The 15,074-nt window shown below is 51.9% G+C and overlaps 1 protein-coding gene across 1 annotated transcript in view; it reads left to right on the plus strand.

The window, feature by feature from the left end:
* The first annotated feature begins 9,227 nt into the window (after positions 1–9,227).
* Positions 9,228–15,074, plus strand: part of Fignl2 (fidgetin-like 2) — a 16,986-nt gene continuing 11,139 nt past the window's right edge. The window contains exon 1 of the mRNA XM_013018684.1: positions 9,228–9,336. The gene's annotated coding sequence lies outside the window, so the exon portion shown is untranslated. The remainder of the gene's footprint in view (positions 9,337–15,074) is intronic.

Genomic DNA, 15,074 nt, shown 5'->3' on the forward strand with positions numbered 1-15,074 from the left:
CCTAGGACCCGGGCCGGTATGCCGAGGTACGGGTCGCGGGGCCGGGCCGCCCGGGGTCAGGGGGTGGTGACTATTGGATCGGGGTGTCCGGAGCTTTGTCCGCGGGCGCGGGACCGTGCTAGAGCCGGCGAGGGAGGGCGGGGGTGAGGGTCGCGGGGTTCAACTAGGCGGAGGTCGGAGGGCGAGACGGGCTAGAGGGACCCGGGCGGGTGCTGGGGAGCCCAGGGTCACTTCCCGCGGAGGGGGGGGGAGGGCGGGGGTCGCTGCCCGGCCGCCCGCGGGTCCCCGCTTCGCCGCCTCCTCTTAAGTGTCGGTCGGGGCGGTTCTGGGGAGTCTGCGGGGCTGTGCGTGTGTGTGTGCGTGCGCGCGTGTCTGTGTGTGGAGGGGGGTGTTGAGAGCCAGGATTTGCGGGTTCGGGTCTCGGGAGGTTCCTGGGGCCGGAGCCCCACGGCCGGCCTGCAGGCCCCTCCCACTCCGTCAGGTCTTTGTCCAGCGGCCCCTGAGTGTGAGGGAGGGGTGGGGGCTGGGTTACAGGCCCGGAGATTCCCCAGCATCGCGACCGGGCAGTGACAGGAGACCACGTCGATCTCGGCACCCCCAGCCTGCCTGGCCTTCCATTCCGATTCTCCTCCGGACCGGGAGAGCAGAGCCCCCATCCCAAGAGTTAGGGTGTTACTCGGAGCGGCGCTTCCCTGGGCTGGTAGCTGCAAGGGAGACCCCCTAAGCTCCCCGTTCACCAGAGAACCCCTTAAACTTCCCTACTCCCAGCGCCCTCGCCGGGTCTGCGCAGATCCCCTTGTAGGAGCCTGCTCTGGATAGATCTCCGCAGTCTCCCGCGGGGATTGTGCACACAGTAGGTGCTCAGCACATGTGGGCCCCTGGGCTCCGGTGTCCCCGCGGGCGGAGGGCCTGCCGAGGGGTCTGCGCGGGGGCCGGGAGGGCGAGCGGCCTGGAGCCTGTGCCCCGCGGCGGCCTGGAGCGCAGGGGTGGGTGGACGGGTGGGTGGGCTGTTAAAGGGACGGTCACTAAATCAGGATTAGGCTGTGAGTCTGTCAGGCTGCCGGCCCTGTCTCCATGGATACCTAATTTGGAGGAGAATAGAGGACGGAAGAATGTTTGTGTTGTGGTCCGCCTGCCTTCAGCCCCAATCCCAGGGAAGAATTGGGGACCTGGTTGTAGCCCCACTATGGGGCTTAGAGCATTGGGGTTTCTGGGCTCCTGAGACCCAGGGTCTTGGAATGGGCCGGTGGATGCTGCGGGTGAAAGACTCCAGCCTTGCAGAGGGAGTCCTGGACCTTTCTCCTGAGTCCAGTTCGACCCCCCCCCCCCCCCGCCCCAGCATCTTTTGGGAATTGGCCTCCTTCCTGAGCCACTCAGGCCCGAAGCAGATGCCATTCTCTGCTCTGTCTTAGCAGCAGCACCCCCCCCACGCCCACCCCCGTCTTTCTTCCTCTCAAGGCTGGACAGGCTGGACAGCTCAGCTCTGCAGATGTGCAGCAAACCGGGAGCTGGGTGCTGGTCCGGGGTAGCCAGAAGAGCTGCGGGGGGCAGGGGGCGGGGCAGGGCTTCCTGGGGTGGGCGAGGAAAGGGGCGGGGTTTGCTGGCTTGGCGGTGCTGAACGGGGTGACAGGCCTCATAAATCCCTCTTTCCCATACTTAACACCATTTCATTTATTTCCCACTAGAATCCATTGGTGCTAGAATCAGCCAGAAGTGACCCTCGTGCAATGTTGTAATATCTTCTGGGGAAAGCCCTCTTAGGCCAAAGGGAAATTAGCTGCGGGGAGGTGGGGGGAAGTGTACGGGTGTGACAGAGAGAGAGGGGGGAGCTAGGAAGGGAGAGAGAGAGAGAGAGAGAGAGAGAGAGAGAGAGAGAGAGAGAGAGAGAAATTGCCCCTGGTGAGCCCTAGATTGCTCTCAAGCTTCAGGGGGGTCCACTGTCTCTCCAGAAGAAGAAGGAGCTAAGAGACACAGGGTGATTAGTTTGGTCTCCAATACCCTGCCTTGATTCTCAATTCTCTGACTGACTGTGGGGTGGCCTGGGTCAACAGAGTGCCTGCTTGGACAGTTCCTGTCCACAGCTGGAGGGAAGCAGGGGAGAGGGACCCAGATTGAAGTATGGTCTTCCAGAGTCCTCTCCTGCCTCCTTTCTGGTCATCCATGGCCACACATTTTATGGATCAAGAGTCCCCTCCCCTTCTCTGCCTGGCCCAGCTTTATTGCTGATATCTCAGGCCCTCCACGCAATTTCACGCCTCTCTGCCTTTGCTCCTGCTGTTCCCTCAGCCAAATGCCTTCCCCATTGTCCCTGTCTTGCACAACCTCCTCATTCTTCAGGGCCCAGCTCAGATGCCACATATCCCCAGAGTTGCTTCCCCCTCGGCTCTTGTCACTTGCCCCTCCCTCCACAGTCCCCCAGCTCTGCACCTGTGCTTCCCTTCTGCCTTTGTGGCAAAATCTAAACTAGGTTTTGCCTCTGGGAGCCCCAAACTGGACATATACTTGCCCCCTGCTCCATGGGGCTTGGCATTTTGTGGGTGCCCTACAAATACATGTTGTCTGAGAGAAGGGGTTTGGTAAAGGCCTTCAGCCTTGTGCTTTCAGACAAGTAGCTCTGCTCTTCTGAGTGGTGGAGACCTCTAAGTGGGTCTGCTCCTCCTCTTCCTTCTCCTCTACCTCCTCCTTCATGATCCCCCCCCCAAGACTAGGGAGGACTTTGCCCCTTCTCTTTCCTACAGACCAGCATTCTTTGCCTGCCATTATCATCCTGTTAAACAGAGAGGCCAGTCAGAATCCATATGGATCACATTAACAATTGCTTATTATCTGGGCCAAGACACCCCCCGCCCCTACACTCCCCACTACCAGCCCCTACTGTGGCAGTTGCTGGACTCAGGAGCTCCCCTCTCCTCCCTTCACCATTGGTCAGCCCAAGAGGGTAGGGAAGAGAGGCTATTTTCCCTCACCCTCCCTGAGTCTTCTAGCAGAACTGTGCCTCTTCTTAACTTTGGCAGCTAATGACTATCCTGTTTAATGAAGCAAGAGCCTGACTCAGTGGGATTCCAGGGCTGTGTCCCAAAGAGGGGAATACAAGGTTGGGTGCACCAACCTTGTAGTCTGTTGGCTGAGAGAAAACCTTCCCTACCAGTGGACTGACAAACCGTCTGGTGTACTGATGGCTTCCCCTTGAGTTGGCCCTGTTCTCTTCTGGGGGCTGTATGGTAATGAGGAGGACCTTGTCTGTACAAGGTTACGTGGCTTTGGATCCCAAGGCTTTCCCTGCTGCAAAGGAAGCAAGAAATAGGATTGGGGTGTAACTCAATTGTGGAACACAGAAGGAGGCCTTGGGTTCAATCTCAATCATGGGGGTGGGGGCAAGGAATGCAAGCCAATAGTTCTAGGGATGAAAGAGACCTCTGGGGTAACCCATTTTGGGGTCATCGGGTTAGGGTAGCACTGGTAGAGGCAAGCACAAGGTCATGGATTTCATCAGCATGCATAGAGAAAGAAAAAAAGAAAAGTCCTGGATCCATTTCTGTTTGCTAGTGCATAGATTTGGATTCATGGCCTTGAGCATAGTTGACTTTCCTTCTCATAACTGGTGCTCAGCCACTTGAGCTGTATGTCCAGCCTGATTTTCTTTTCTTTTCTTTTCTCTCCCACAAACCCTCTCATCATAGTGCTTGAACTCAGGACTTGACTTGGGCACTGTCCCTGAGTTCTTTTGCTCAAGGCTAGTGCTCTATCACTTTGAGCCACAGCTGGAACTTATGGTTTTGTTGTTAATTGGAGATAAGAGTCTCATGGACTTTCCTGCCCACACTGGCTTTGAACTGTGATCCTCAGCTCTCAGCCTCCTGAGTAGCTATGATTATAGGCATGAGCTACCAGAGCTTGACAATTTTTTTTTTTAAATTTACAGAGCCCTCAGAAACTTAAGGAAGTTAATTGTGTTAATCAATACCAGACCTTGCATTCTCCTAACTTAGAAAGTTCTTGGACTCTGAAGCCCATAGGTACTCTGGTCCCAGAAACTCAGTTTAGCTTCCTCTGAGGTGCTAAAGTCAGAGCTGCCCAGATCACTTGGCCTCTGCTCAGTGCTCATTCCATGGACTTAGTGGCAGGAGCCCCATGCCAGAGGTAGGAGATTGGGTCGCTTGTTTGGCCAACCTTCAAATGGAAAGTTTGTATTTCCTGGGTTGGGGTTGGGATGCCATCCCATCTCTAACTGTGTGGTTTGGTGTGAGGCTGTGCAGGGATTTTTTGTTCTCCAGGAGCAAAAACGAGTGGCAAGGGGCTGGGAAGGTGGCTCAGTGGTATAGCGCTTGCCTTGCATGCATGAGGACTTGACTTCGATTCCTCAGCACCACATTAGCAGAAAAAACAGGAAGTGGTGCTGTGGCTCAAGTGGTAGAGCGCTAGCCTTGAGCTGAATTGCTGAGGGACAGCACCCAGGCCCAGAGTTCAGGTCCCACAACCGACCAAAAACAAAAACAAAAAAAAAAACAAACAAAAAAAACGAGTGGCAAGAAAACTTTTTGAAGTATTTTCATAAAGATCTTGGCAGCTCAATTAATGCTTATATGGTTCTTAAAACCTCCCATCATCTCAAGGAAGAGATAAGAATAAGCATCATAGTGAGGATTCAAAGAGACTGGTAGTGGGGAATCTGAATTCTGGTTTTGAATGACTAGTTTTGTAGGGACTGGGAAGAAACACAGGTCAAAATATTCAGGATTATCCAGGTTCTGGTAGCTCACACCTGTAATCCTTGCTATTCATGAGGCTGATATCTGAGGATCGAGGTTCAAAGCCAGCCCAAGCAGGAAAGTCTGTGAGACTCTTATCTCCAATTAACCACCAGAAAACCAGAAGTGGCTCTGTGGCTTAAAGTGGTAGAGTGCTAGCCTTGAGTGGAAAAAGCTCAGGGACAGCGCCCAGGCCCTGAGTTCAAGCCCCATGACTGACCCCCCTTCCCCCCCACAAAAAAAAAAAAGTTCAAGGAAAGGGCTCAGCTAGACACCTATCATCTTTTTTGGTATTGAGTTGTGGAAAATCAGACTTGTTTCAGAATTCACCTTGAGGCTTCGGGGTGGTGGGGAGTTCTCAGGAAGTGGGAGAATTGAGTTCATATCCCCAATCCCATTTTGGGATGTCCAGTCTTGGTCCCCACTCTAGGGACAAAGTCTTGAGCTACGTGGACTGTGCCTGCGACAAATCATGTGTATTCCTCAACAGATAACTCTGTAGAACCACCTCCCAGGATAGTGTTCGTCCCCGCTCATTCATGGATAACCTATTTAATTTACATAACAGATAGGAGAAAGAGAAGAGCATAGACAACGCCATCTTTGAAGCCAACGTCGAGGCCTGCTCCAAAGTAGAGTCAGGGTAGAGAGCAGGGCTCAAGAGATGGTCAAGAGGAGGGCTGGTTAGCTTGGGTGCCTGCAGGATTCTAGGAGGTAGAAGCATGCTCCCTCTGTCCCATGTCAGTGCCCGGACAGACTTAGACCTTCCTGTGTTCCGGTTCAATGCTGAGATTAATGAAGGATACAACAAAGAATCTATATTTCACTCTCAGCCCACCTATGCTGTGCACCTACCTCCCAGCCCTCATATTGCACAGGTCCCTGTCTCTACCTTTGCCAGGTTCCAGAGGTTGGGATTCCTGGCTTCCTGACATTCCCCCATTCCCATTGGACATCTATGTATCAGGCCCTGAGGCTCTTGAGGCTCTGAGTTCAAATTTCAGTATGATGATGATGATGAATTGGATAAATGACTATTTTGAATAAAATATCTAGGGCTTGACAGCCACAATTCATACTAGGTGCCTGTGGCAAAGTAGTGTCAAACTGGAGACATTCACTTCCTGCCTAGGTGGAAAACTGAAGCTTTTTTTTTTCTTTTTCCTTTCTTCCTTTCCCACCCCCTCTCCCTTCTTCCCCCCTCCCCCACCTGGTACTGGGGTTTGAATTCAGGGCCTTGGCTTGCTAAGCCGGCACTCTATCACTTGAGTCACATTTCCAGCCTTGCTGTTTACTAGTTATTTTGGAGATAGAGTCTAGGGAACTTTTCTGCCCAGGATGGTCTAAAACCACAATCCTCCAAACCACAGGATTATAGGCATGAGCCACTGGTGCCCGTTCTCCTATTTTTTTAAATTTGGTACTATTTTCAAGAAACTTAGAAGATGTTGGGGACCACCAAAGAAGGAGAGGAACAGGCTTTACCTTCAGTACCCCTGTATTCCTTGAATAGAAGCCACTAAGGGGATTTGAGCTGGGCAGACACCCTCAGAACTGTGGAATGTATATATACAAGACAGGTTGGAGTGTAGAAACTATGAGGGGGAGGGCCCAGATTTGCCTCCGTGGAGGCGTTGGGTTGTTATTGTGTGTGAGGAGAGGCTATGTCAGTTGGAATTAGCAGGAAACTGGGACAAGGGACACTGCTTGGGGCCAGTCCACCTGCGCCTCACTGCCCTGTTTGACCCCTGGATGCTGAAGAGTCTGAAGGAGGTGTCTGTTCCTTCCAGATCCGTGGGGAAAGAAAAGACCGCTTTAAGCTGTACCTTCTTCCCTAGTGTTACGTTGATCCATCTTCACCTAGCTGGCCTGTGTTGGGGCAGCTGGGCTCACTGGGGACTCTGATCTGCCAGTAGAAATTTCTTTTCCACCCAGCTCCTCACAGATAATGTTTCCTTAGTGGTCAGATGTCTTGGTCCATTTCCTGCTGCTGTCATATGCTACAGACTGGGTCATTCATAAGCAAGTTTATCTGGCCAGAGGTTAGTGAGGGAAGTTGGCGAGGACCCTCATCCTGGACAAATGTAGAAACTCACAGAGAGGAAGGCCAGACTCACCTTCTGGCCAGAGCTGACTTCAGGGTCAATGGCCCATTTTTGCTATAATGTCATTTGTTCATTCATTCATTCACTTTCTTTATGTCATGCTGGGGTGGAACCTAGAGTCTTGCACATGCTGGGCAAGTACTCTGCACTGGGTTACATTCACAGTATAGCATTAATGCTTTTCTCTTCTATGCCCATCCTCAGGTTTGAACTTCGGGCTTGAGCACTAGCCCTAAGCTTTTTTGCTCAAGGCTAGAGCTTTACCACTTGAGCGACATCTCTACATCTCCTTTTTTTTTTTTTTCCTGATTAATTGGAGATAAGAGTTTCATGAATTCCTTCCTGGGCTGGCTTCCAACCTTGATCCTTAGATCTCAGACACCTGGGTAGTTAGGATTACAGGTACGAATCACCAGAACTCAGTTGATGATCTGTTTTCTTAACTGCCAAGTAAGAATGACAGAGAACCATCTGGAATCAGCCATCCCGGATGGGTGGTCCTCAGTCCTCACCTGGTGACTTAGACAAGTGACCTGTGCCTTGGTTTACTCATCTGTCACATGGGAACGCTGGCCTGCTCTTGGGAGGGTTAAATGACTGGTTGAGTTCCCACCCAGATCAGGTCGGCAGGGGAGTGGCTGTGGCTGTTTAGTCTTGCCTGGCCCCCTCCCCCTATTTTTCCTGCTCTCTTGGTCCCTGTGGCTCTGCAGGTGTGGGGGTTATCCCCTTGAGGACAGCCCTACCCACTCACACCTAGGTGGACCGGCCAGGCTGCATAGCTGAGTGACTCAGCTTAGCACCCCAGGGCTGGGGAGGGGTGGGCTGCCTAGGCCTGTTTCCTCACCTTTTTGTCCAGCCCCCTGCTTTGGGGCGTGTCTCACATACCCCACCATAAAGGAGTGTATTTGAGGCCAGAAAAAATAGGATCACTTAGACTTTAAACTTAAGCCTTTTGGAGACCACATTGTCACCCACATTGACTTGAGGCCTCTTGGCAGGGGGTCACTGTGACGTCTGGGACAGAGCCCTCTTTGGGCTCTGGAGCTGACACCTGTGTCTCATGACAGCTGAGGATTTCCTAGATGCAACTGTTACTCCAATGTTTCTCATTCCTCCTGGACACCCGGGTTATTTTATATATTGATCAAATGTTTTTAGGAACAGCCCACAGGTTTCCTACTTGTAAAAGTAGCCTAAGGCTCAGCTCTGGCTCAATCTCCCAAGTCCTAATAGGGTGACAGGTCCTGCCCCAGATGGCAGTGGTGTCCAACTGGGCAGAAGAGGTGACAGTCTAGGTACGAGTGTTTGCACACCACCTCAGCTCTGTGAGTCCCCCAATAGCCTGGCACAGGCCCGTGCTGCGGGTTTCTGATGAGGGTGAGGTGTGCCTGGGAACTGGAGGCAAGCTGACTCCAGGCAGAGTCAGCAAGGACAGGGTTCAATAGTGAGTCTTTGACCGCAATGGAAAAACACATCATTTTTTTTAAAAGGTAAAATAGTAATTAAAAAAATAGCTAGAGGCTAAGAGTGTGGCTCCATGATAGAGTTTGTGTTTAGCACGTGTCAAGCCTAGGACTCAATTCTGAGCAACCTCAACCCTGCCGCCCTACATAATTACAGTTGTCTTCTGTTCGCTGGACACTGGTTGCAGGACCTCTATGGATAGCAGCATCCAAAGATGTCCCTTACATGAAACAGTACTGAGACTGCATCGGTACAGATGAAACACTTTTACAAATGCTTTTCTTAAATATCTTTGATTTATGCATTGGCAGTTCCAGAGGACTATCTGCACTGTAACAAATTAATGGTTCTCATGAAATAAGTTTTCAGCAGCCTAGTTTGTGGGCCCTGGTCTTTCTGGCTTTTTCTCTTTTCTTTTTTTTTTTTTTATCAAGGAAGATGTTGAGGGAGGGTAAGGACTAGTGAAGGACAGCAGCAAAGGATGCTGGGCCAGAAACTGCACACTTGCTCACTTGTGCAGAGTGGTTCCCAGGCAGGGTTAGCTGAGCAGGGGCAGGATCTCAGAGCCCAGTTTCACAAGTGCTATCAACCCTCAATGAGGTATTTAAGTGGCAAAACAGAAGTAACTGGGAGCAGAGTGCTGGTGGCTCACGCCTGTAATCCTAGCTACTCAGGAGGCTGAGATCTGAGAACTGCAGTTCAAAGCAAGCCTGGCTAGGAAAGCCTGCGAGACTCTTTATCTCCAATAAACCACTCAGAAAACCGGAAGTGGAGTTGTGGCTCAAGTTGTGGTTAGCCAGAATAGCTCAAGGACAGCACCTAGACCCTTGAATTCAAGTCCCAAGACCGACCAGGGGAAAGAAAAAGGAAGTAACTTGCTCCCGGCTCCAAAGAGGAAGTCAACAGTGGCTTCAGATTCAAAATGACATAGGAGCGTGGGAGTGTCCCCACTGCAGAACATGGAGAGAAGGTGTTCTGGATTGATGGAGCAAAAGCCTGGCCATGTGAGAACACAGGAGGTCAGAGAGTACATTGATGTGGCTAAGAAGTGGGAACAGCAAAATCTGAGGCTGAGGTGGGAGGGAGAGACAGCTCTGGGGCCATGCTAAGAGGTTCCTGCCCTCTGTGGGTGGTGGGAAGTGGCGTTGGTGTTTTGGAAAGATGGATTTCTCTAGCAGCCAGGCAGGAGAAGGGATAGGAGGGCAGAGAGCAGAGGTGGTGAGTTCAGAGGTGGGACTGGCTGTGGGGTGAGATATGTGGTATCACTCCAGAGCAAATGTCAGTGGAACTTCAATGATCCCCTGGCATGGGCAGCTATGAGAGGTGGAGATATATGGAATTCAGAGTCCTAGCCTAGGTGGGCAGATAGACACTAGAAGGAGGTTTCCTGGGGTATGTTGGGTCTGAGGTCTCAGTGGACCTCAGAGGACCTTACAAATTCTCATCTGAATTCCAAAGGAGCTGAGCCCTGATGGCTCACACTTGTAATCCTAGCTACTCAGGAGGCTGAGATCTGAGTGACAGGGCCCTGGGGCTGCTTCTTCTATTAATGGAGGAGAAAGTGAGGATTGATGTCTCATGATACAGGTGTCAAGAGTCTGGCTGGGACAGCCTGGGAAAGCTGTACTTTGGAACTCAGACTGCATCTTCAGCAACAGTCAGCAGGTCAGAGAACTTACCCCTGTGGGATAGCCATCTTCTGGGTCCAGGAGGCAGATTATAAACTGTATTTGTCTCTGTGGAGGCTATTTTTGGCCAGAGGGAGAACCCGTAGCTTTCCTGGGCTGAAGTACTGTGGTAGCTTCTGAGGAGCCCAGTTAGTGCCTGCTCCATCCCAAGTCTCTCATTGGTGCCCTCAGCTGACTGACATTGGGGACTGCTGCCCTCCAGACACTTGTCGTTTATTTTAACAATCAGAACTCATGCCTTACAACAAATGGGCCTGAGAGGGAAGAAGGGACACTGCTTCCACATGGCGGCAAGCTTGCTAGAGAGGCTCCTGGGCTTCGGGGTTGGCCTTCAGACACCTGCCTTCACTCAGTCCACAGTGGGGGCCAGCTGTCCTGGGGGTGAAAACAGCCAGGGGGGAAGGGAAGGCGCTGTGAATGGATTCATCCCTCTTCCAATGATGGAGAGCAGGCCCCCAGTCCTGTGGGAAGCAGAGTGAGGGTTGATACTGAGTCCCTTTCTGCCCTGCTTCCAACTAGCTGCAGCTAGAGCTTGAAGGCAGTGAGAAGAGCAGTGTGGCAGGGTGCACTCACTTTTTCCGGCCTCAGTAAATATGGGAAGGTTCCTTTGGGCCTATCTCCTGCAGCTGTGAGGCACTATGCAAATCAGCTGTCAGTCCTTCCAGAAGTGCTTGGCTGATCACCTGGAACTTCCCACAGCTACTCTTTGGCTCAAGAGAGAAAGCGGGCTAACCAGAATAGTATTCTCTTGCTCAGAACTTAGGCAGGAGGCAAATTTGTGGGTGATAGCTAGGTTGATACATCTTCCTCCGCTGCCACAGAGAGAGGGCCTGGGTTAGAAGACCTGTGGCTTGCTTGCTTGCCTTCATGGCGCCACGAGGCAGTCTGGGAGGACAGAGGAAGTGCATCCCTGGGCTGAAACAACGGGAAGGGTCCTGGGAGAGCAGGGCTGGGCTGTTAGGAAGAAGGGGGCAGGGAGAAGAGGAGGGCTTCTGAGCTGGAAAAGTGATTAGCAGCTTTGATGAGGTTGAAGTCAGGCGAGGTAGCCCCAGGGTGCAAAAGAGGGGGCTGTGGGGGAAAGAGCTGTGCTTCACAGAGGGTGGACAAAAGTGGCTGCAAGGCACCCACCCCTCCCCCTGCCCAGAGCAGCCTGATCACAGGAGGCACAGGCAGAGCTCTGACCCCTGGAGGGCGGGGGAGTAAGACTGGGTCTTGTGTAAAATGTTGGGAGTCCTTCCTCCAGCACTAGGCACCCCAGGATCTTCAAGAATCGGGGAGAAGCTGGGTGCCTATGGCTCATGCCTATAATCCTAGCTGCTCAGGAGGCTGAAGATCTGAGAATCACAGTTCCAAGCCAGTCTAGGCATGAAAGTCCATAAGACTCTTATCTCCAATTTACCACCAAAAAGCCAAAGTGGAACTGTGGCTCAAGTGGTAGAGCACCAGTCTTGAGTAAAAAACCTAATGAACAGCACCCACTTCCTGAATTCAAGCCCCAGGACTAGCACCAAAAACAAAAACAAAAAAAGGGGGGAGTGAGGAAGATCTGGGAGCCACTCTCAACCCCCCCCCCAGGATGGTAGTAGGTAGGCTGTTTGATCAGTGAGTGTGCAAATTGGGATTTTATGGATTGCTATTCACTGCTAGAGCTGGGGCCCCCAAATTCCTCTGTGCCCCAGAATGCATAATCTGGTCCTGAGCTTCCCCCTGGGAGGTGGAGGGAAGGCCAGGTCCCCACAGGCCCCCACCCTTCCTGCTGTGGGCTTCCCAAAGCCCTAGGCTTTGTCAGTGGCAGGTTGAGCGGTTCAAATGTGCTAATACATTCCCTGGGGGCACCAGACAGTGGGACTTATCCTGCAGGGCTGTGATTGGCCAGAGTGACCATGGGAAGGAGTTTGTGGTAGCAGCTGTATGTGTGTGTGTGTGTGTGTGTGTGTGTGTGTGTTTTCACACACACTGCATGCCTGCTTGGGAGATTGCATAGTATCATCCTGCTCAGACCACTGGACAGAGACAAAGCATCTTCATCCAGCCTGGAATGAAGATCAAGCCAAGAACAAGCCATGTCCCTACTGTCAAGCTGGTTAGGGAGCCCACCCGTCTATCTTTCCATCTCGATCTCCTGGAGCTTAATGAATGTATGTATACATGTATGTATGTATATATGTATGTATGTATGTATGTATGGATGGATGGATGGATGGATGTAAGGGTAACTGCATATTTAACTGGGGTAGTGTCTGCTTGAATTGCTCCATACCTACAAATCCTTAAATTTCCTCCTCTGATTCCTCAGTACCCCCCTCCCTCACTGAGAGTCATTTTAGCCAAGGCCTGGCCAGACATCAACACTGGACATGAAGGACTGTCCAGGCCGCAGGGGACACAGCTGGGAACCCCCCCCCCGGGTTACTATTGCAGAATGCTTTTACTGTGGTCACATTTCTTCTTCCCCGCTGGTCCCCATCTGTCCTTGGGATTGGATGAGGATGAGGATGGGGGGCAGGGTGGGGGAGGGGTGTGGAGCAGCTGAAGGGGGAGGGAAGCACAGCCCAGAGGGCCAGATGACAAACTGCCCTGTCCTACCTTGTCTAGGGCGCTTCAGCCTGCCTCTCCTCTCCCCAGTCAGGCCTGAGGGGCTGGGTTGGGGGAGGGGCTGGCCCCAATGAGGCCAGGCCCACATCTTAGGAAAGCTGGAGCCCTGTGTGACTGGAAAACTATCTTGGGGAGCCTGAGGAAGAGTCCATCCTGAGGAAGGCCACCTGAAGCCTAAGGAGGGCTCTGCTATACTTCCAGAAGAAACTCAGGCTGGAGTAGGTTGGGAACTAAGAAGCACCATGCTGCAGAGCTCAGCTCTGGGAGTTGGGATTATGATATAGAACTTTCCATGTTCAGTCATGGATATGTTCTGTTGTGACAGCCAGTATGTGGCTATTGAGCACTTGGAATGCTGCAGTTAACAAACAGTCTGTGTGTGTGTGTGTGTGTGTGTGTGTGTGTGTGTGTAGTGGGGCTTGAACTCAGGGCCTCACACTCTCTCAAGGCTGGTGCTCTACCACTTGAGGCACAGCTCCACTTCCAGCTTTTTGGTTAATTGGAGATTAAGTCATGGATGTTCCTGCCTGAGTTGGCTTCAAACTGCAATCCTCAGATCTTAATTTCCTGTGGAGCTGGGATTATAGTTACCAGTGCCAGGCTTTAATTTTACCAAGTCTTCATGAATTTAAATATAAAAAGTCACACCTAGCCAATGGTTGCCATTTGGACAGTCAGGATCAGAGGATGGCTTCAGAAGTGTATGCAATACCCTGGGGTCCAAATACCATCCCTGTCCCTCTCTAGTTGTGTGGCCCTGGCCCTTCGTCCAGCCATACTGTGCTCTGACTCCAGGCTGTCCCAAAGGAAATATGGATCTTTGTGGCCTGGATTACCTGTGCCTGTACAGGGGGCTGAGCTGTCCATGGAAAATCCTGGGCCACTAGTAGACACTCTAATGGGAAAGGAGTGAATGAGGGCCTTTAGACTTAGAGGCATTGCAGGAGCTTCCTTGGGATATCAGTATAGAAGACTTCTTGGAAGAATGGGTGGGTGGGGTTTTGTCTGGAGCTCAGCACCCAGGGGATGGACAAGTGGCTGTGCCTGGAGACCGGACCCTCGATTACTTCTTCCATAAAACCAGGAAAGTGATGGTTATCTGGCCGGGATGAAACTGAATGCTGACTATGGAAGTTTTTGCAAACACTAGAAGGCTGGGAGGAAGAAGGGGCTTACCCCTCAAGAGTGCCAGCCCCTGGCCTGGCCTCTCAAGACCACAACAGATGGTCACAGCTTGGCTGTGGCCCTGACCGAGGACACAAGGCAGGGATTTCTGTGCTGCCCCTCCCCCGCCTCACGCCTTGTGCGCGCGTGCACACACAGTCCAGATTGGCCAGCTTTGCTCAGGCTGACCTCCTGCTGCTTGGCATTTGACATATGAGGAGGCCAGGACTCCCCCCCCCTCACCTACGCCCACCCCAGAGAGGAGCCGGGCTGGCGGGGAGGCCTTATACCTCCAGGAAGCTGGGTCCCAAGGGCCCTGATCTCTTTACCATGTGTCCATGGCCTTTGATGGGAATTCCATTGCCTTTTTTGTCTTTTCTCAGAGGCCTAAGGGAGGGGGGAATAAAAAGGGGACAAGAAAGGGAAAGGAGGGTGGGTGGGGTCCTGGGATGGGTGCGCTAGTCAGGCTCCAGTCAGGTTAAGGCTGTGCAGTTTCTCTGGTGTTCTCAGAGACAACCCCCCCCCCCCACAGGCCCCATCTTCCTCTCCTTTTATTTTCTTCTTTTCTTTTCTTTTTTTTTTTTTGGTCAATCATGGGGCTTGAACTCTGGGCCTGGGCACTTTCCCTGTGCTCTTCAGCTCAAGGCAAGCACTCTACCGCTTGAGCCACAGCACCACTTCTGGTTTTCTAGTGGTTTATTGGAGATAAGAGTCTCACGGAGTTTTCTGTCCGGGCTGGCTTTGAACCATGATCCTCAGATCTCAGCCTCCTGAGTAGCTAGGATTACAGGCGTGAGCCACCAGCGCCTGGCTTCCTCTCCCATTCTTGAGGTAACTCCCTGGCTTCCTCTCATGTCTTATATGGGCTTGAATTGAGTCACCCAGATGTTTTCTTTATTTAAATATAGAGGCAGTTTCAAGTCTCTTTGACTATATCCATCCATCCATCCATCTTAGTCTGTTAAGAACTTACTGTGTAAAACAGGTGCTAGTGGCTCACACTTGTAATCCTAGCTACTCAGGAGGCTGAGTTCTGAGGATTGTAGTCTGAAGCTCAGGCAGAACATTCTGTGACTCCTATCTCCAATTAACTAGTGAAAAGTTGGAAGTGAGGCTTGCTTCAAGTGGTAGAGTGCCAGCTGTGAGCCAAAAAAGTTGAGTAAGAGTTTGAGGTCCTGAGTTGAAGCCTCAGTATCACCAAAGGAAAAAAAGAAAAAGCAAAGCAAAAAAAAAAAAAAAAAAGACCTTGCTGGGTGCCAGTGGCTCACATCTGTCATCCTAGCTACTCAAGAAGCTGAGATCTGAGGATC

Source organism: Dipodomys ordii, unplaced genomic scaffold (assembly GCF_000151885.1).
Source record: "Dipodomys ordii isolate 6190 unplaced genomic scaffold, Dord_2.0 Scaffold42, whole genome shotgun sequence".
Taxonomy (NCBI): domain Eukaryota; kingdom Metazoa; phylum Chordata; class Mammalia; order Rodentia; family Heteromyidae; genus Dipodomys; species Dipodomys ordii.